The sequence below is a fragment of the Ovis canadensis genome, chromosome 5 (assembly GCF_042477335.2).
Source record: "Ovis canadensis isolate MfBH-ARS-UI-01 breed Bighorn chromosome 5, ARS-UI_OviCan_v2, whole genome shotgun sequence".
NCBI classification, from domain to species: domain Eukaryota; kingdom Metazoa; phylum Chordata; class Mammalia; order Artiodactyla; family Bovidae; genus Ovis; species Ovis canadensis.
The window spans coordinates 80,965-100,783 of record NC_091249.1 but is presented as its reverse complement, the minus strand read 5'-3'; positions in this window follow the sequence as shown (position 1 = coordinate 100,783).

The window sequence follows — 19,819 nt, the reverse complement described above, 5'->3', positions numbered from 1 at the left end:
CAGGCACGCAGGGGCAGGCCCCAAACAGCTGCACACGTCTCTGCTGAGGAGGAGAGCGCTAGGGAAGCTACGTGTGTGAGGCAGCTGCTGGGCGCCCAGGGAGTCAGCCTCCGGGTGTGCGGGGCTGCAGACCCCAGCCAGGGGCCCTGGGAGCCTGGGGCACTCCGTGCGGTGCTGAGCCTGGGCGGCCAAGCAACCGCTGGAGGAGCCTGGCACTGGCCCTTCCCTTCCCTCGCACAGAGCTCTTCCTGCTGGAGCCCTTGGCACTCTGCAAGCCACCGGCCCCTAAGCCGTCCCCAAGGACGCCTGGGGCCTAGGTGCAAAGGCAAGGCAGGAGCGGAGCTGAGGCCAGGAAGGCGCCAGTGGCGTCTTCCAGCCTCGCGCAGCATGCTCCTTCCTGGGCAGGAAGCCTAGCAGCGAGGCAAGTCTGGGCAAGGCTCGCCCAGGGCAGAGCAGCCTAGCGCCAGCAACTCTGCCCGAACGGGCCTCTGAGCAGAGCTGGAGCTCTGCCGTCCTGGAGGCGCACTCGGCTCCAGCCAAGTAGGGCTTGAGCCAAACGAGGCTGGGCTACCTCTTCTTCCCTCGAGGAGGCTCGCCTCCCCGCCAGCTGTTCACTCGGCTTCCAGGTGGGGGCGCTCTGCGCCTCCTGCAGGTCTTGGCTCAGGGGCTGCTTGCCCTGAGCTGGGGCTGTGCGCGGGAGCCCAGGCACGCAGGGGCAGGCCCCAACCAGCTGCACACGTCTCTGCTGAGGAGGAGAGCGCTAGGGAAGCTACGTGTGTGAGGCAGCTGCTGGGCGCCCAGGGAGTCAGCCTCCGGGTGTGCGGGGCTGCAGACCCCAGTCAGGGGCCCTGGGAGCCTGGGGCACTCCGTGCGGCGCTTAGCCTGGGCGGCCAAGCAACCGCTGGAGGAGCCTGGCACTGGCCCTTCCCTTCCCTCGCACAGAGCTCTTCCTGCTGGAGCCCTTGGCAGTGTGCAAGCCACCGGCCCCTAAGCCCTCCCCAAGGACGCCTGGGGCCTAGGTGCAAAGGCAAGGCAGGAGCGGAGCTGAGGCCAGGAAGGCGCCAGTGGCGTCTTCCAGCCTCGCGCAGCCTGCTCCTTCCTGGGCAGGAAGCCTAGCAGCGAAGCAAGTCTGGGCAAGGCTCGCCCAGGGCAGAGCAGCCTAGCGCCAGCAACTCTGCCAGAACGGGCCTCTGAGCAGAGCTGGAGCTCTGCCGTCCTGGAGGCACACTCGGCTCCAGCCAAGTAGGGCTTGAGCCAAACGAGGCTGGGCTACCTCTTCTTCCCTCGAGGAGGCTCGCCTCCCCGCCAGCTGTTCACTCGGCTTCCAGGTGGGGGCGCTCTGCGCCCCCTGCAGGTCTTGGCTCAGGGGATGCTTGCCCTGAGCTGGGGCTGTGGGCGGGAGCCCAGGCACGCAGGGGCAGGCCCCAAGCAGCTGCACACGTCTCTGCTGGGGAGGAGAGCGCTGGGGAAGCTACGTGTGTGAGGCAGCTGCTGGGCGCCCAGGGAGTCAGCCTCCGGGTGTGCGGGGCTGCAGACCCCAGCCAGGGGCCCTGGGAGCCTGGTGCACTCCGTGCGGGGCTGAGCCGGGGCGGCCAAGCAACCGCTGGAGGAGCCCTGCACTGGCCCTTCCCTTCCCTCGCACAGAGCTCTTCCTGCTGGAGTCCTTGGCAGTGTGCAAGCCACCGGCCCCTAAGCCCTCCCCAAGGACGCCTGGGGCCTAGGTGCAAGGGCAAGGCTGGAGCGGAGCTGAGGCCAGGAAGGCGCCAGTGGCGTCTCCCAGCCTCGCGCAGCCTGCTCCTTCCTGGGCAGGAAGCCTAGCAGCGAGGCAAGTCTGGGCAAGGCTCGCCCAGGGCAGAGCAGCCTCGCGCCAGCAACTCTGCCAGAACGGGCCTCTGAGCAGAGCTGGAGCTCTGCCGTCCTGGAGGCGCACTCGGCTCCAGCCAAGTAGGGCTTGAGCCAAACGAGGCTGGGCTGCCTCTTCTTCCCTCGAGGAGGCTCGCCTCCCCGCCAGCTGTTCACTCGGCTTCCAGGTGGGGGCACTCTGCGCCTCCTGCAGGTCTTGGCTCAGGGGCTGCTTGCCCTGAGCTGGGGCTGTGCGCGGGATCCCAGGCACGCAGGGGCAGGCCCCAACCAGCTGCACACGTCTCTGCTGGGGAGGAGAGCGCTAGGGAAGCTACGTGTGTGAGGCAGCTGCTGGGCGCCCAGGGAGTCAGCCTCCGGGTGTGCGGGGCTGCAGACCCCAGCCAGGGGCCCTGGGAGCCTGGTGCACTCCGTGCGGCGCTGAGCCTGGGCGGCCAAGCAACCGCTGGAGGAGCCCTGCACTGGCCCTTCCCTTCCCTCGCACAGAGCTCTTCCTGCTGGAGCCCTTGGGAGTGTGCAAGCCACCGGCCCCTAAGCCCTCCCCAAGGACGCCTGAGGCCTAGGTTCAAAGGCAAGGCAGGAGCGGAGCTGAGGCCAGGAAGGCGCCAGTGGCGTCTCCCAGCCTCGCGCAGCCTGCTCCTTCCTGGGCAGGAAGCCTAGCAGCGAGGCAAGTCTGGGCAAGGCTCGCCCAGGGCAGAGCAGCCTCGCGCCAGCAACTCTGCCAGAACGGGCCTCTGAGCAGAGCTGGAGCTCTGCCGTCCTGGAGGCGCACTCGGCTCCAGCCAAGTAGGGCTTGAGCCAAACGAGGCTGGGCTGCCTCTTCTTCCCTCGAGGAGGCTCGCCTCCCCGCCAGCTGTTCACTCGGCTTCCAGGTGGGGGCGCTCTGCACCTCCTGCAGGTCTTGGCTCAGGGGCTTCTTGCCCTGAGCTGGGGCTGTGGGCGGGAGCCCAGGCACGCAGGGGCAGGCCCCAACCAGCTGCACACGTCTCTGCTGGGGAGGAGAGCGCTATGGAAGCTACGTGTGTGAGGCAGCTGCTGGGCGCCCAGGGAGTCAGCCTCCGGGTGTGCGGGGCTGCAGACTCCAGCCAGGGGCCCTGGGAGCCTGGTGCACTCCGTGCGGCGCTGAGCCTGGGCGGCCAAGCAACCGCTGGAGGAGACCTGCACTGGCCCTTCCTTCCCTCGCACAGAGCTCTTCCTGCTGGAGCCCTTGGCAGTGTGCAAGCCACCGGCCCCTAAGCCCTCCCCAAGGAAGCCTGGGGCCTAGGTGCAAAGGCAAGGCAGGAGCGGAGCTGAGGCCAGGAAGGCGCCAGTGGCGTCTCCCAGCCTCGCGCAGCCTGCTCCTTCCTGGGCAGGAAGCCTAGCAGCGAGGCAAGTCTGGGCAAGGCTCGCCCAGGGCAGAGCAGCCTCGCGCCAGCAACTCTGCCAGAACGGGCCTCTGAACAGAGCTGGAGCTCTGTCGTCCTGGAGGCGCTCTCGGCTCCAGCCAAGTAGGGCAGCCAAACGAGGCTGGGCTGCCTCTTCTTCCCTCGAGGAGGCTCGCCTCCCCGCCAGCTGTTCACTCGGCTTCCAGGTGGGGGCGCTCTGCGCCTCCTGCAGGTCTTGGCTCAGGGGCTGCTTGCCCTGAGCTGGGGCTGTGCGCGGGAGCCCAGGCACGCAGGGGCAGGCCCCAAACAGCTGCACACGTCTCTGCTGGGGAGGAGAGAGCTAGGGAAGCTACGTGTGTGAGGCAGCTGCTGGGCCCCCAGGGAGTCAGCCTCCGGGTGTGCGGGGCTGCAGACCCCAGCCAGGGGTCCTGGGAGCCTGGGGCACTCCGTGCGGCGCTGAGCCTGGGCGGCCAAGCAACCGCTGGAGGAGCCTGGCACTGGCCCTTCCCTTCCCTTGCACAGAGCTCTTCCTGCTGGAGCCCTTGGCAGTGTGCAAGCCTCCGGCCCCTAAGCCTTCCCCAAGGACGCCTGGGGCCTAGGTGCAAAAGCAAGGCAGGAGCGGAGCTGAGGCCAGGAAGGCGCCAGTGGCGTCTCCCAGCCTCGCACAGCCTGCTCCTTCCTGGGCAGGAAGCCTAGCAGCGAGGCAAGTCTGGGCAAGGCTCGCCCAGGGCAGAGCAGCCTAGCGCCAGAACTCTGCCAGAACGGGCCTCTGAGCAGAGCTGGAGCTCTGCCGTCCTGGAGGCGCACTCGGCTCCAGCCAAGTAGGGCTTGAGCCAAACGAGGATGGGCTACCTCTTCTTCCCTCGAGGAGGCTCGCCTCCCCGCCAGCTGTTCACTCGGCTTCCAGGTGGGGGCGCTCTGCGCCTCCTGCAGGTCTTGGCTCAGGGGCTGCTTGCCCTGAGCTGGGGCTGTGGGCGGGAGCCCAGGCACGCAGGGGCAGGCCCCAACCAGCTGCACACGTCTCTGCTGGGGAGGAGAGCGCTAGGGAAGCTACGTGTGTGAGGCAGCTGCTGGGCGCCCTGGGAGTCAGCCTCCGGGTGTGCGGGGCTGCAGACCCCAGCCAGGGGCCCTGGGAGCCTGGTGCACTCCGTGCGGCGCTGAGCCTGGGCGGCCAAGCAACCGCTGGAGGAGCCCTGCACTGGCCCTTCCCTTCCCTCGCACAGAGCTCTTCCTGCTGGAGCCCTTGGGAGTGTGCAAGCCACCGGCCTCTAAGCCCTCCCCAAGGACGCCTGGGGCCTAGATGCAAAGGCAAGGCAGGAGCGGAGCTGAGGCCAGGAAGGCGCCAGTGGCGTCTCCCAGCCTCGCGCAGCCTGCTCCTTCCTGAGCAGGAAGCCTAGCAGCGAGGCAAGTCTGGGCAAGGCTCGCCCAGGGCAGAGCAGCCTCGCGCCAGCAACTCTGCCAGAACGGGCCTCTGAGCAGAGCTGGAGCTCTGCCGTCCTGGAGGCGCACTCGGCTCCAGCCAAGTAGGGCTTGAGCCAAACGAGGCTGGGCTGCCTCATCTTCCCTCGAGGAGGCTCGCCTCCCCGCCAGCTGTTCACTCGGCTTCCAGGTGGGGGCGCGCTGCGCCTCCTGCAGGTCTTGGCTCAGGGGCTTCTTGCCCTGAGCTGGGGCTGTGGGCGGGAGCCCAGACACGCAGGGGCAGGCCCCAACCAGCTGCACACGTCTCTGCTGGGGAGGAGAGCGCTATGGAAGCTACGTGTGTGAGGCAGCTGCTGGGCGCCCAGGGAGTCAGCCTCCGGGTGTGCGGGGCTGCAGACTCCAGCCAGGGGCCCTGGGAGCCTGGTGCACTCCGTGCGGCGCTGAGCCTGGGCGGCCAAGCAACCGCTGGAGGAGACCTGCACTGGCCCTTCCTTCCCTCGCACAGAGCTCTTCCTGCTGGAGCCCTTGGCAGTGTGCAAGCCACTGGCCCCTAAGCCCTCCCCAAGGACGCCTTGGGCCTAGGTGCAAAGGCAAGGCAGGAGCGGAGCTGAGGCCAGGAAGGCGCCAGTGGCGTCTCCCAGCCTCGCGCAGCCTGCTCCTTCCTGGGCAGGAAGCCTAGCAGCGAGGCAAGTCTGGGCAAGGCTCGCCCAGGGCAGAGCAGCCTCGCGCCAGCAACTCTGCCAGAACGGGCCTCTGAACAGAGCTGTAGCTCTGCCGTCCTGGAGGCGCTCTCGGCTCCAGCCAAGTAGGGCAGCCAAACGAGGCTGGGCTGCCTCTTCTTCCCTCGAGGAGGCTAGCCTCCCCGCCAGCTGTTCACTCGGCTTCCAGGTGGGGGCGCTCTGCGCCTCCTGCAGGTCTTGGCTCAGGGGCTGCTTGCCCTGAGCTGGGGCTGTGCGCGGGAGCCCAGGCACGCAGGGGCAGGCCCCAAACAGCTGCACACGTCTCTGCTGGGGAGGAGAGCGCTAGGGAAGCTACGTGTGTGAGGCAGCTGCTGGGCGCCCAGGGAGTCAGCGTCCGGGTGTGCGGGGCTGCAGACCCCAGCCAGGGGTCCTGGGAGCCTGGGGCACTCCGTGCGGCGCTGAGCCTGGGCGGCCAAGCAACCGCTGGAGGAGCCTGGCATTGGCGCTTCCCTTCCCTCGCACAGAGCTCTTCCTGCTGGAGCCCTTGGCAGTGTGCAAGCCACCGGCCCCTAAGCCCTCCCCAAGGACGCCTGGGGCCTAGGTGCAAAGGCAAGGCAGGAGCGGAGCTGAGGCCAGGAAGGCGCCAGTGGCGTCTCCCAGCCTCGCGCAGCCTGCTCCTTCCTGGGCAGGAAGCCTAGCAGCGAGGCAAGTCTGGGCAAGGCTCGCCCAGGGCAGAGCAGCCTAGCGCCAGCAACTCTGCCAGAACGGGCCTCTGAGCAGAGCTGGAGCTCTGCCGTCCTGGAGGCGCACTCGGCTCCAGCCAAGTAGGGCTTGAGCCAAACGAGGCTGGGCTGCCTCTTCTTCCCTCGAGGAGGCTCGCCTCCCCGCCAGCTGTTCACTCGGCTTCCAGGTGGGGGCGCTCTGCGCCTCCTGCAGGTCTTGGCTCAGGGGCTGCTTGCCCTGAACTGGGGCTGTGCGCGGGAGCCCAGGCACGCAGGGGCAGGCCCCAACCAGCTGCACACGTCTCTGCTGGGGAGGAGAGTGCTAGGGAAGCTACGTGTGTGAGGCAGCTGCTGGGCGCCCAGGGAGTCAGCCTCCGGGTGTGCGGGGCTGCAGACCCCAGCCAGGGGCCCTGGGAGCCTGGTGCACTCCGTGCGGCGCTGAGCCAGGGCGGCCAAGCAACCGCTGGAGGAGCCCTGCACTGGCCCTTCCCTTCCCTCGCACAGAGCTCTTCCTGCTGGAGTCCTTGGCAGTGTGCAAGCCACCGGCCCCTAAGCCCTCCCCAAGGACGCCTGGGGCCTAGGTGCAAGGGCAAGGCAGGAGCGTAGCTGAGGCCAGGAAGGCGCCAGTGGCGTCTCCCAGCCTCGCGCAGCCTGCTCCTTCCTGGGCAGGAAGCCTAGCAGCGAGGCAAGTCTGGGCAAGGCTCGCCCAGGGCAGAGCAGCCTCGCGCCAGCAACTCTGCCAGAACGGGCCTCTGAGCAGAGCTGGAGCTCTGCCTTCCTGGAGGCGCACTCCGCTCCAGCCAAGTAGGGCTTGAGCCAAACGAGGCTGGGCTGCCTCTTCTTCCCTCGAGGAGGCTCGCCTCCCCGCCAGCTGTTCACTCGGCTTCCAGGTGGGGGCGCTCTGCGCCTCCTGCAGGTCTTGGCTCAGGGGCTGCTTGCCCTGAGCTGGGGCTGTGCGCGGGAGCCCAGGCACCCAGGGGCAGGCCCCAACCAGCTGCACACGTCTCTGCTGGGTAGGAGAGCGCTAGGGAAGCTACGTGTGTGAGGCAGCTGCTGGGCGCCCAGGGAGTCAGCCTCCGGGTGTGCGGGGCTGCAGACCCCAGCCAGGGGCCCTGGGAGCCTGGTGCACTCCGTGCGGCGCTGAGCCTGGGCGGCCAAGCAACCGCTGGAGGAGCCCTGCACTGGCCCTTCCCTTCCCTCGCACAGAGCTCTTCCTGCTGGAGCCCTTGGGAGTGTGCAAGCCACCGGCCCCAAAGCCCTCCCCAAGGACGCCTGGGGCCTAGGTGCAAAGGCAAGGCAGGAGCGGAGCTGAGGCCAGGAAGGCGCCAGTGGCGTCTCCCAGCCTCGCGCAGCCTGCTCCTTCCTGGGCAGGAAGCCTAGCAGCGAGGCAAGTCTGGGCAAGGCTCGCCCAGGGCAGAGCAGCCTCGCGCCAGCAACTCTGCCAGAACGGGCCTCTGAGCAGAGCTGGAGCTCTGCCGTCCTGGAGGCGCACTCGGCTCCAGCCAAGTAGGGCTTGAGCCAAACGAGGCTGGGCTGCCTCTTCTTCCCTCGAGGAGGCTCGCCTCCCCGCCAGCTCTTCACTCGGCTTCCAGGTGGGGGCGCTCTGCGCCTCCTGCAGGTCTTGGCTCAGGGGCTGCTTGCCCTGAGCTGGGGCTGTGCGCGGGAGCCCAGGCACGCAGGGGCAGGCCCCAAACAGCTGCACACGTCTCTGCTGGGGAGGAGAGCGCTAGGGAAGCTACGTGTGTGAGGCAGCTGCGGGGCGCCCAGGGAGTCAGCCTCCGGGTGTGCGGGGCTGCAGACCCCAGCCAGGGGTCCTGGGAGCCTGGGGCACTCCGTGCGGTACTGAGACTGGGCGGCCAAGCAACCGCTGGAGGTGCCTGGCACTGGCCCTTCCCTTCCCTCGCACAGAGCTCTTCCTGCTGGAGCCCTTGGCAGTGTGCAAGCCACCGGCCCCTAAGCCCTCCCCAAGGACACCTGGGGCCTAGGTGCAAAGGCAAGGCAGGAGCGGAGCTGAGGCCAGGAAGGCGCCAGTGGCGTCTCCCAGCCTCGCGCAGCCTGCTCCTTCCTGGGCAGGAAGCCTAGCAGCGAGGCAAGTCTGGGCAAGGCTCGCCCAGGGCAGAGCAACCTAGCGCCAGCAACTCTGCCAGAACGGGCCTCTGAGCAGAGCTGGAGCTCTGCCGTCCTGGAGGCGCACTCGGCTCCAGCCAAGTAGGGCTTGAGCCAAACGAGGATGGGCTACCTCTTCTTCCCTCGAGGAGGCTCGCCTCCCCGCCAGCTGTTCACTCGGCTTCCAGGTGGGGGCGCTCTGCGCCTCCTGCAGGTCTTGGCTCAGGGGCTGCTTGCCCTGAGCTGGGGCTGTGGGCGGGAGCCCAGGCACGCAGGGGCAGGCCCCAACCAGCTGCACACGTCTCTGCTGGGGAGGAGAGCGCTAGGGAAGCTACGTGTGTGAGGCAGCTGCTGGGCGCCCTGGGAGTCAGCCTCCGGGTGTGCGGGGCTGCAGACCCCAGCCAGGGGCCCTGGGAGCCTGGTGCACTCCGTGCGGCGCTGAGCCTGGGCGGCCAAGCAACCGCTGGAGGAGCCCTGCACTGGCGCTTCCCTTCCCTCGCACAGAGCTCTTCCTGCTGGAGCCCTTGGCAGTGTGCAAGCCTCCGGCCCCTTAGCCTTCCCCAAGGACGCCTGGGGCCTAGGTGCAAAAGCAAGGCAGGAGCGGAGCTGAGGCCAGGAAGGCGCCAGTGGCGTCTCCCAGCCTCGCACAGCCTGCTCCTTCCAGGGCAGGAAGCCTAGCAGCGAGGCAAGTCTGGGCAAGGCTCGCCCAGGGCAGAGCAGCCTCGCCCCAGCAACTCTGCCAGAACGGGCCTCTGAGCAGAGCTGGAGCTCTGCCGTCCTGGAGGCGCACTCGGCTCCAGCCAAGTAGGGCTTGAGCCAAACGAGGCTGGGCTGCCTCTTCTTCCCTCGAGGAGGCTCGCCTCCCCGCCAGCTGTTCACTCGGCTTCCAGGTGGGGGCGCTCTGCGCCTCCTGCAGGTCTTGGCTCAGGGGCTGCTTGCCCTGAGCTGGGGCTGTGCGCGGGAGCCCAGGCACGCAGGGGCAGGCCCCAACCAGCTGCACACGTCTCTGCTGGGGAGGAGAGCGCTAGGGAAGCTACGTGTGTGACGCAGCTGCTGGGCGCCCAGGGAGTCAGCCTCCGGGTGTGCGGGGCTGCAGACCCCAGCCAGGGGCCCTGGGAGCCTGGTGCACTCCGTGCGGCGCTGAGCCTGGGCGGCCAAGCAACCGCTGGAGGAGCCCTGCACTGGCCCTTCCCTTCCCTCACACAGAGCTCTTCCTGCTGGAGCCCTTGGCAGTGTGCAAGCCACCGGCCCCTAAGCCCTCCCCAAGGACGCCTGGGGCCTAGATGCAAAGGCAAGGCAGGAGCGGAGCTGAGGCCAGGAATGCGCCAGTGGCGTCTCCCAGCCTCGCGCAGCCTGCTCCTTCCTGGGCAGGAAGCCTAGCAGCGAGGCAAGTCTGGGCAAGGCTCGCCCAGGACAGAGCAGCCTCGCGCCAGCAACTCTGCCAGAACGGGCCTCTGAGCAGAGCTGGAGCTCTGCCGTCCTGGAGGCGCACTCGGCTCCAGCCAAGTAGGCCTTGAGCCAAACGAGGATGGGCTACCTCTTCTTCCCTCGAGGAGGCTCGCCTCCCCGCCAGCTGTTCACTCGGCTTCCAGGTGGGGGCGCTCTGCGCCTCCTGCAGGTCTTGGCTCAGGGGCTGCTTGCCCTGAGCTGGGGCTGTGCGCGGGAGCCCAGGCACGCAGGGGCAGGCCCCAACCAGCTGCACACGTCTCTGCTGGGGAGGAGAGCGCTAGGGAAGCTACGTGTGTGAGGCAGCTGCTGGGCGCCCAGGGAGTCAGCCTCCGGGTGTGCGGGGCTGCAGACCCCAGCCAGGGGCCCTGGGAGCCTGGTGCACTCCGTGCGGCGCTGAGCCTGGGCGGCCAAGCAACCGCTGGAGGAGCCCTGCACTGGCCCTTCCCTTCCCTCGCACAGAGCTCTTCCTGCTGGAGCCCTTGGCAGTGTGCAAGCCTCCGGCCCCTAAGCCTTCCCCAAGGACGCCTGGGGCCTAGGTGCAAAAGCAAGGCAGGAGCGGAGCTGAGGCCAGGAAGGCGCCAGTGGCGTCTCCCAGCCTCGCACAGCCTGCTCCTTCCAGGGCAGGAAGCCTAGCAGCGAGGCAAGTCTGGGCAAGGCTCGCCCAGGGCAGAGCAGCCTCGCGCCAGCAACTCTGCCAGAACGGGCCTCTGAGCAGAGCTGGAGCTCTGCCGTCCTGGAGGCGCACTCGGCTCCAGCCAAGTAGGGCTTGAGCCAAACGAGGCTGGGCTGCCTCTTCTTCCCTCGAGGAGGCTCGCCTCCCCGCCAGCTGTTCACTCGGCTTCCAGGTGGGGGCGCTCTGCGCCTCCTGCAGGTCTTGGCTCAGGGGCTGCTTGCCCTGAGCTGGGGCTGTGCGCGGGAGCCCAGGCACGCAGGGGCAGGCCCCAACCAGCTGCACACGTCTCTGCTGGGGAGGAGAGCGCTAGGGAAGCTACGTGTGTGAGGCAGCTGCTGGGCGCCCAGGGAGTCAGCCTCCGTGTGTGCGGGGCTGCAGACCCCAGCCAGGGGCCCTGGGAGCCTGGTGCACTCCGTGCGGCGCTGAGCCTGGGCGGCCAAGCAACCGCTGGAGGAGCCCTGCACTGGCCCTTCCCTTCCCTCGCACAGAGCTCTTCCTGCTGGAGCCCTTGGGAGTGTGCAAGCCACCGGCCCCTAAGCCCTCCCCAAGGACGCCTGGGGCCTAGATGCAAAGGCAAGGCAGGAGCGGAGCTGAGGCCAGGAAGGCGCCAGTGGCGTCTCCCAGCCTTGCGCAGCCTGCTCCTTCCTGGGCAGGAAGCCTAGCAGCGAGGCAAGTCTGGGCAAGGCTCGCCCAGGGCAGAGCAGCCTCGCGCCAGCAACTCTGCCAGAACGGGCCTCTGAGCAGAGCTGGAGCTCTGCCGTCCTGGAGGCGCACTCGGCTCCAGCCAAGTAGGGCTTGAGCCAAACGAGGATGGGCTACCTCTTCTTCCCTCGAGGAGGCTCGCCTCCCCGCCAGCTGTTCACTCGGCTTCCAGGTGGGGGCGCTCTGCGCCTCCTGCAAGTCTTGGCTCAGGGGCTGCTTGCCCTGAGCTGGGGCTGTGGGCGGGAGCCCAGGCACGCAGGGGCAGGCCCCAACCAGCTGTACACGTCTCTGCTGGGGAGGAGAGCGCTAGGGAAGCTACGTGTGTGAGGCAGCTGCTGGGCGCCCAGGGAGTCAGCCTCCGGGTGTGCGGGGCTGCAGACCCCAGCCAGGGGCCCTGGGAGCCTGGTGCACTCCGTGCGGCGCTGAGCCTGGGCGGCCAAGCAACCGCTGGAGGAGCCCTGCACTGGCCCTTCCCTTCCCTCGCACAGAGCTCTTCCTGCTGGAGCCCTTGGGAGTGTGCAAGCCACCGGCCTCTAAGCCCTCCCCAAGGACGCCTGGGGCCTAGATGCAAAGGCAAGGCAGGAGCGGAGCTGAGGCCAGGAAGGCGCCAGTGGCGTCTCCCAGCCTCGCGCAGCCTGCTCCTTCCTGAGCAGGAAGCCTAGCAGCGAGGCAAGTCTGGGCAAGGCTCGCCCAGGGCAGAGCAGCCTCGCGCCAGCAACTCTGCCAGAACGGGCCTCTGAGCAGAGCTGGAGCTCTGCCGTCCTGGAGGCGCACTCGGCTCCAGCCAAGTAGGGCTTGAGCCAAACGAGGCTGGGCTGCCTCATCTTCCCTCGAGGAGGCTCGCCTCCCCGCCAGCTGTTCACTCGGCTTCCAGGTGGGGGCGCGCTCCGCCTCCTGCAGGTCTTGGCTCAGGGGCTTCTTGCCCTGAGCTGGGGCTGTGGGCGGGAGCCCAGGCACGCAGGGGCAGGCCCCAACCAGCTGCACACGTCTCTGCTGGGGAGGAGAGCGCTATGGAAGCTACGTGTGTGAGGCAGCTGCTGGGCGCCCAGGGAGTCAGCCTCCGGGTGTGCGGGGCTGCAGACTCCAGCCAGGGGCCCTGGGAGCCTGGTGCACTCCGTGCGGCGCTGAGCCTGGGCGGCCAAGCAACCGCTGGAGGAGACCTGCACTGGCCCTTCCTTCCCTCGCACAGAGCTCTTCCTGCTGGAGCCCTTGGCAGTGTGCAAGCCACTGGCCCCTAAGCCCTCCCCAAGGACGCCTTGGGCCTAGGTGCAAAGGCAAGGCAGGAGCGGAGCTGAGGCCAGGACGGCGCCAGTGGCGTCTCCCAGCCTCGCGCAGCCTGCTCCTTCCTGGGCAGGAAGCCTAGCAGCGAGGCAAGTCTGGGCAAGGCTCGCCCAGGGCAGAGCAGCCTCGCGCCAGCAACTCTGCCAGAACGGGCCTCTGAACAGAGCTGTAGCTCTGCCGTCCTGGAGGCGCTCTCGGCTCCAGCCAAGTAGGGCAGCCAAACGAGGCTGGGCTGCCTCTTCTTCCCTCGAGGAGGCTAGCCTCCCCGCCAGCTGTTCACTCGGCTTCCAGGTGGGGGCGCTCTGCGCCTCCTGCAGGTCTTGGCTCAGGGGCTGCTTGCCCTGAGCTGGGGCTGTGCGCGGGAGCCCAGGCACGCAGGGGCAGGCCCCAAACAGCTGCACACGTCTCTGCTGGGGAGGAGAGCGCTAGGGAAGCTACGTGTGTGAGGCAGCTGCTGGGCGCCCAGGGAGTCAGCCTCCGGGTGTGCGGGGCTGCAGACCCCAGCCAGGGGTCCTGGGAGCCTGGGGCACTCCGTGCGGCGCTGAGCCTGGGCGGCCAAGCAACCGCTGGAGGAGCATGGCATTGGCGCTTCCCTTCCCTCGCACAGAGCTCTTCCTGCTGGAGCCCTTGGCAGTGTGCAAGCCACCGGCCCCTAAGCCCTCCCCAAGGACGCCTGGGGCCTAGGTGCAAAGGCAAGGCAGGAGCGGAGCTGAGGCCAGGAAGGCGCCAGTGGCGTCTCCCAGCCTCGCGCAGCCTGCTCCTTCCTGGGCAGGAAGCCTAGCAGCGAGGCAAGTCTGGGCAAGGCTCGCCCAGGGCAGAGCAGCCTAGCGCCAGCAACTCTGCCAGAACGGGCCTCTGAGCAGAGCTGGAGCTCTGCCGTCCTGGAGGCGCACTCGGCTCCAGCCAAGTAGGGCTTGAGCCAAACGAGGATGGGCTACCTCTTCTTCCCTCGAGGAGGCTCGCCTCCCCGCCAGCTGTTCACTCGGCTTCCAGGTGGGGGCGCTCTGCGCCTCCTGCAGGTCTTGGCTCAGGGGCTGCTTGCCCTGAGCTGGGGCTGTGCGCGGGAGCCCAGGCACGCAGGGGCAGGCCCCAACCAGCTGCACACGTCTCTGCTGGGGAGGAGAGCGCTAGGGAAGCTACGTGTGTGAGGCAGCTGCTGGGCGCCCAGGGAGTCAGCCTCCGGGTGTGCGGGGCTGCAGACCCCAGCCAGGGGCCCTGGGAGCCTGGTGCACTCCGTGCGGCGCTGAGCCTGGGCGGCCAAGCAACCGCTGGAGGAGACCTGCACTGGCCCTTCCTTCCCTCGCACAGAGCTCTTCCTGTTGGAGCCCTTGGCAGTGTGCAAGCCACCGGCCCCTAAGCCATCCCCAAGGACGCCTTGGGCCTAGGTGCAAAGGCAAGGCAGGAGCGGAGCTGAGGCCAAGAAGGCGCCAGTGGCGTCTCCCAGCCTCGCGCAGCCTGCTCCTTCCTGGGCAGGAAGCCTAGCAGCGAGGCAAGTCTGGGCAAGGCTCGCCCAGGGCAGAGCAGCCTCGCGCCAGCAACTCTGCCAGAACGGGCCTCTGAACAGAGCTGGAGCTCTGCCGTCCTGGAGGCGCTCTCGGCTCCAGCCAAGTAGGGCAGCCAAACGAGGCTGGGCTGCCTCTTCTTCCCTCGAGGAGGCTAGCCTCCCCGCCAGCTGTTCACTCGGCTTCCAGGTGGGGGCGCTCTGCGCCTCCTGCAGGTCTTGGCTCAGGGGCTGCTTGCCCTGAGCTGGGGCTGTGCGCGGGAGCCCAGGCACGCAGGGGCAGGCCCCAAACAGCTGCACACGTCTCTGCTGGGGAGGAGAGCGCTAGGGAAGCTACGTGTGTGAGGCAGCTGCTGGGCGCCCAGGGAGTCAGCCTCCGGGTGTGCGGGGCTGCAGACCCCAGCCAGGGGTCCTGGGAGCCTGGGGCACTCCGTGCGGCGCTGAGCCTGGGCGGCCAAGCAACCGCTGGAGGAGCCTGGCACTGGCCCTTCCCTTCCCTCGCACAGAGCTCTTCCTGCTGGAGCCCTTGGCAGTGTGCAAGCCACCGGCCCCTAAGCCCTCCCCAAGGACGCCTGGGGCCTAGGTGCAAAGGCAAGGCAGGAGCGGAGCTGAGGCCAGGAAGGCGCCAGTGGCGTCTCCCAGCCTCGCGCAGCCTGCTCCTTCCTGGGCAGGAAGCCTAGCAGCGAGGCAAGTCTGGGCAAGGCTCGCCCAGGGCAGAGCAGCCTAGCGCCAGCAACTCTGCCAGAACGGGCCTCTGAGCAGAGCTGGAGCTCTGCCGTCCTGGAGGCGCACTCGGTTCCAGCCAAGTAGGGCTTGAGCCAAACGAGGATGGGCTACCTCTTCTTCCCTCGAGGAGGCTCGCCTCCCCGCCAGCTGTTCACTCGGCTTCCAGGTGGGGGCGCTCTGCGCCTCCTGCAGGTCTTGGCTCAGGGGCTGCTTGCCCTGAGCTGGGGCTGTGGGCGGGAGCCCAGGCACGCAGGGGCAGGCCCCAACCAGCTGCACACGTCTCTGCTGGGGAGGAGAGCGCTAGGGAAGCTACGTGTGTGAGGCAGCTGCTGGGCGCCCAGGGAGTCAGCCTCCGGGTGTGCGGGGCTGCAGACCCCAGCCAGGGGCCCTGGGAGCCTGGTGCACTCCGTGCGGCGCTGAGCCTGGGCGGCCAAGCAACCGCTGGAGGAGCCCTGCACTGGCCCTTCCCTTCCCTCGCACAGAGCTCTTCCTGCTGGAGCCCTTGGCAGTGTGCAAGCCACCGGCCCCTAAGCCTTCCCCAAGGACGCCTGGGGCCTAGGTGCAAAAGCAAGGCAGGAGCGGAGCTGAGGCCAGGAAGGCGCCAGTGGCGTCTCCCAGCCTCGCACAGCCTGCTCCTTCCAGGGCAGGAAGCCTCGCAGCGAGGCAAGTCTGGGCAAGGCTCGCCCAGGGCAGAGCAGCCTCGCGCCAGCAACTCTGCCAGAACGGGCCTCTGAGCAGAGCTGGAGCTCTGCCGTCCTGGAGGCGCACTCGGCTCCAGCCAAGTAGGGCTTGAGCCAAACGAGGCTGGGCTGCCTCTTCTTCCCTCGAGGAGGCTCGCCTCCCCGCCAGCTGTTCACTCGGCTTCCAGGTGGGGGCGCTCTGCGCCTCCTGCAGGTCTTGGCTCAGGGGCAGCTTGCCCTGAGCAGGGGCTGTGCGCGGGAGCCCAGGCACGCAGGGGCAGGCCCCAACCAGCTGCACACGTCTCTGCTGGGGAGGAGAGCGCTAGGGAAGCTACGTGTGTGAGGCAGCTGCTGGGCGCCCAGGGAGTCAGCCTCCGGGTGTGCGGGGCTGCAGACCCCAGCCAGGGGCCCTGGGAGCCTGGTGCACTCCGTGCGGCGCTGAGCCTGGGCGGCCAAGCAACCGCTGGAGGAGCCCTGCACTGGCCCTTCCCTTCCCTCGCACAGAGCTCTTCCTGCTGGAGCCCTTGGCAGTGTGCAAGCCACCGGCCCCTAAGCCTTCCCCAAGGACGCCTGGGGCCTAGGTGCAAAAGCAAGGCAGGAGCGGAGCTGAGGCCAGGAAGGCGCCAGTTGCGTCTCCCAGCCTCGCACAGCCTGCTCCTTCCAGGGCAGGAAGCCTAGCAGCGAGGCAAGTCTGGGCAAGGCTCGCCCAGGGCAGAGCAGCCTCGCGCCAGCAACTCTGCCAGAACGGGCCTCTGAGCAGAGCTGGAGCTCTGCCGTCCTGGAGGCGCACTCGGCTCCAGCCAAGTAGGGCTTGAGCCAAACGAGGCTGGGCTGCCTCTTCTTCCCTCGAGGAGGCTCGCCTCCCCGCCAGCTGTTCACTCGGCTTCCAGGTGGGGGCGCTCTGCGCCTCCTGCAGGTCTTGGCTCAGGGGCAGCTTGCCCTGAGCAGGGGCTGTGCGCGGGAGCCCAGGCACGCAGGGGCAGGCCCCAACCAGCTGCACACGTCTCTGCTGGGGAGGAGAGCGCTAGGGAAGCTACGTGTGTGAGGCAGCTGCTGGGCGCCCAGGGAGTCAGCCTCCGGGTGTGCGGGGCTGCAGACCCCAGCCAGGGGCCCTGGGAGCCTGGTGCACTCCGTGCGGCGCTGAGCCTGGGCGGCCAAGCAACCGCTGGAGGAGCCCTGCACTGGCTCTTCCCTTCCCTCGCACAGAGCTCTTCCTGCTGGAGCCCTTGGGAGTGTGCAAGCCACCGGCCCCTAAGCCCTCCCCAAGGACGCCTGGGGCCTAGATGCAAAGGCAAGGCAGGAGCGGAGCTGAGGCCAGGAAGGCGCCAGTGGCGTCTCCCTGCCTCGCACAGCCTGCTCCTTCCTGGGCAGGAAGCTTAGCAGCGAGGCAAGTCTGGGCAAGGCTCGCCCAGGGCAGAGCAGCCTCGCGCCAGCAACTCTGCCAGAACGGGCCTCTGAGCAGAGCTGGAGCTCTGCCGTCCTGGAGGCGCACTCGGCTCCAGCCAAGTAGGGCTTGAGCCAAACGAGGCTGTGCTGCCTCTTCTTCCCTCGAGGAGGCTCGCCTCCCCGCCAGCTGTTCACTCGGCTTCCAGGTGGGGGCGCTCTGCGCCTCCTGCAGGTCTTGGCTCAGGGGCTTCTTGCCCTGAGCTGGGGCTGTGGGCGGGAGCCCAGGCACGCAGGGGCAGGCCCCAACCAGCTGCACACGTCTCTGCTGGGGAGGAGAGCGCTATGGAAGCTACGTGTGTGAGGCAGCTGCTGGGCGCCCAGGGAGTCAGCCTCCGGGTGTGCGGGGCTGCAGACTCCAGCCAGGGGCCCTGGGAGCCTGGTGCACTCCGTGCGGCGCTGAGCCTGGGCGGCCAAGCAACCGCTGGAGGAGACCTGCACTGGCCCTTCCTTCCCACGCAGAGAGCTCTTCCTGCTGGAGCCCTTGGCAGTGTGCAAGCCACCGGCCCCTAAGCCCTCCCCAAGGACGCCTGGGGCCTAGGTGCAAAGGCAAGGCAGGAGCGGAGCTGAGGCCAGGAAGGCGCCAGTGGCGTCTCCCAGCCTCGCGCAGCCTGCTCCTTCCTGGGCAGGAAGCCTAGCAGCGAGGCAAGTCTGGGCAAGGCTCGCCCAGGGCAGAGCAGCCTCGCGCCAGCAACTCTGCCAGAACGGGCCTCTGAACAGAGCTGGAGCTCTGCCGTCCTGGAGGCGCTCTCGGCTCCAGCCAAGTAGGGCAGCCAAACGAGGCTGGGCTGCCTCTTCTTCCCTCGAGGAGGCTAGCCTCCCCGCCAGCTGTTCACTCGGCTTCCAGGTGGGGGCGCTCTGCGCCTCCTGCAGGTCTTGGCTCAGGGGCTGCTTGCCCTGAGCTGGGGCTGTGCGCGGGAGCCCAGGCACGCAGGGGCAGGCCCCAACCAGCTGCACACGTCTCTGCTGGGGAGGAGAGCGCTAGGGAAGCTACGTGTGTGAGGCAGCTGCTGGGCGCCCAGGGAGTCAGCCTCCGGGTGTGCGGGGCTGCAGACCCCAGCCAGGGGTCCTGGGAGCCTGGGGCACTCCGTGCGGCGCTGAGCCTGGGCGGCCAAGCAACCGCTGGAGGAGCCTGGCACTGGCCCTTCCCTTCCCTCGCACAGAGCTCTTCCTGCTGGAGCCCTTGGCAGTGTGCAAGCCACCGGCCCCTAAGCCATCCCCAAGGACGCCTGGGGCCTAGGTGCAAAGGCAAGGCAGGAGCGGAGCTGAGGCCAGGAAGGCGCCAGTGGCGTCTCCCAGCCTCGCGCAGCCTGCTCCTTCCTGGGCAGGAAGCCTAGCAGCGAGGCAAGTCTGGGCAAGGCTCGCCCAGGGCAGAGCAGCCTAGCGCCAGCAACTCTGCCAGAACGGGCCTCTGAGCAGAGCTGGAGCTCTGCCGTCCTGGAGGCGCACTCGGCTCCAGCCAAGTAGGGCTTGAGCCAAACGAGGCTGGGCTACCTCTTCTTCCCTCGAGGAGGCTCGCCTCCCCGCCAGCTGTTCACTCGGCTTCCAGGTGGGGGCGCTCTGCGCCTCCTGCAGGTCTTGGCTCAGGGGCTTCTTGCCCTGAGCTGGGGCTGTGGGCGGGAGCCCAGGCACGCAGGGGCAGGCCCCAACCAGCTGCACACGTCTCTGCTGGGGAGGAGAGCGCTAGGGAAGCTACGTGTGTGAGGCAGCTGCTGGGCGCCCAGGGAGTCAGCCTCCGGGTGTGCGGGGCTGCAGACCCCAGCCAGGGGCCCTGGGAGCCTGGTGCACTCCGTGCGGCGCTGAGCCTGGGCGGCCAAGCAACCGCTGGAGGAGCCCTGCACTGGCCCTTCCCTTCCCTCGCACAGAGCTCTTCCTGCTGGAGCCCTTGGCAGTGTGCAAGCCTCCGGCCCCTTAGCCTTCCCCAAGGACGCCTGGGGCCTAGGTGCAAAAGCAAGGCAGGAGCGGAGCTGAGGCCAGGAAGGCGCCAGTGGCATCTCCCAGCCTCGCACAGCCTGCTCCTTCCAGGGCAGGAAGCCTAGCAGCGAGGCAAGTCTGGGCAAGGCTCGCCCAGGGCAGAGCAGCCTCGCGCCAGCAACTCTGCCAGAACGGGCCTCTGAGCAGAGCTGGAGCTCTGCCGTCCTGGAGGCGCACTCGTCTCCAGCCAAGTAGGGCTTGAGCCAAACGAGGCTGGGCTGCCTCTTCTTCCCTGGAGGAGGCTCGCCTCCCCGCCAGCTGTTCACTCGGCTTCCAGGTGGGGGCGCTCTGCGCCTCCTGCAGGTCTTGGCTCAGGGGCTGCTTGCCCTGAGCTGGGGCTGTGGGCGGGAGCCCAGGCTCGCAGGGGCAGGCCCCAACCAGCTGCACACGTCTCTGCTAGGGAGGAGAGCGCTAGGGAAGCTACGTGTGTGAGTCAGCTGCTGGGCGCCCAGGGAGTCAGCCTCTGGGTGTGCGGGGCTGCAGACTCCAGCCAGGGGCCCTGGGAGCCTGGTGCACTCCGTGCGGCGCTGAGCCTGGGCGGCCAAGCAACCGCTGGAGGAGACCTGCACTGGCCCTTCCTTCCCACGCACAGAGCTCTTCCTGCTGGAGCCCTTGGCAGTATGCAAGCCACCGTCCCCTAAGCCCTCCCCAAGGACGCCTGGGGCCTAGGTGCAAAGGCAAGGCAGGAGCGGAGCTGAGGCCAGGAAGGCGCCAGTGTCGTCTCCCAGCCTCGCGCAGCCTGCTCCTTCCAGGGCAGGAAGCCTAGCAGCGAGGCAAGTCTGGGCAAGGCTCGCCCAGGGCAGAGCAGCCTCGCGCCAGTCACTCTGCCAGAACGGGCCTCTGAGCAGAGCTGGAGCTCTGCCGTCCTGGAGGCGCACTCGGCTCCAGCCAAGTAGGGCTTGAGCCAAACGAGGCTGGGCTGCCTCTTCTTCCCTCGAGGAAGCTCGCCTCCCCGCCAGCTGTTCACTCGGCTTCCAGGTGGGGGCGCTCTGCGCCTCCTGCAGGTCTTGGCTCAGGGGCTGCTTGCCCTGAGCTGGGGCTGTGCGCGGGAGCCCAGGCACGCAGGGGCAGGCCCCAAACAGCTGCACACGTCTCTGCTGGGGAGGAGAGCGCTAGGGAAGCTACGTGTGTGAGGCAGCTGCTGGGCGCCCAGGGAGTCAGCCTCCGGGTGTGCAGGGCTGCAGACCCCAGCCAGGGCCCTGGGAGCCTGGGGCACTCCGTGCGGCGCTGAGTCTGGGC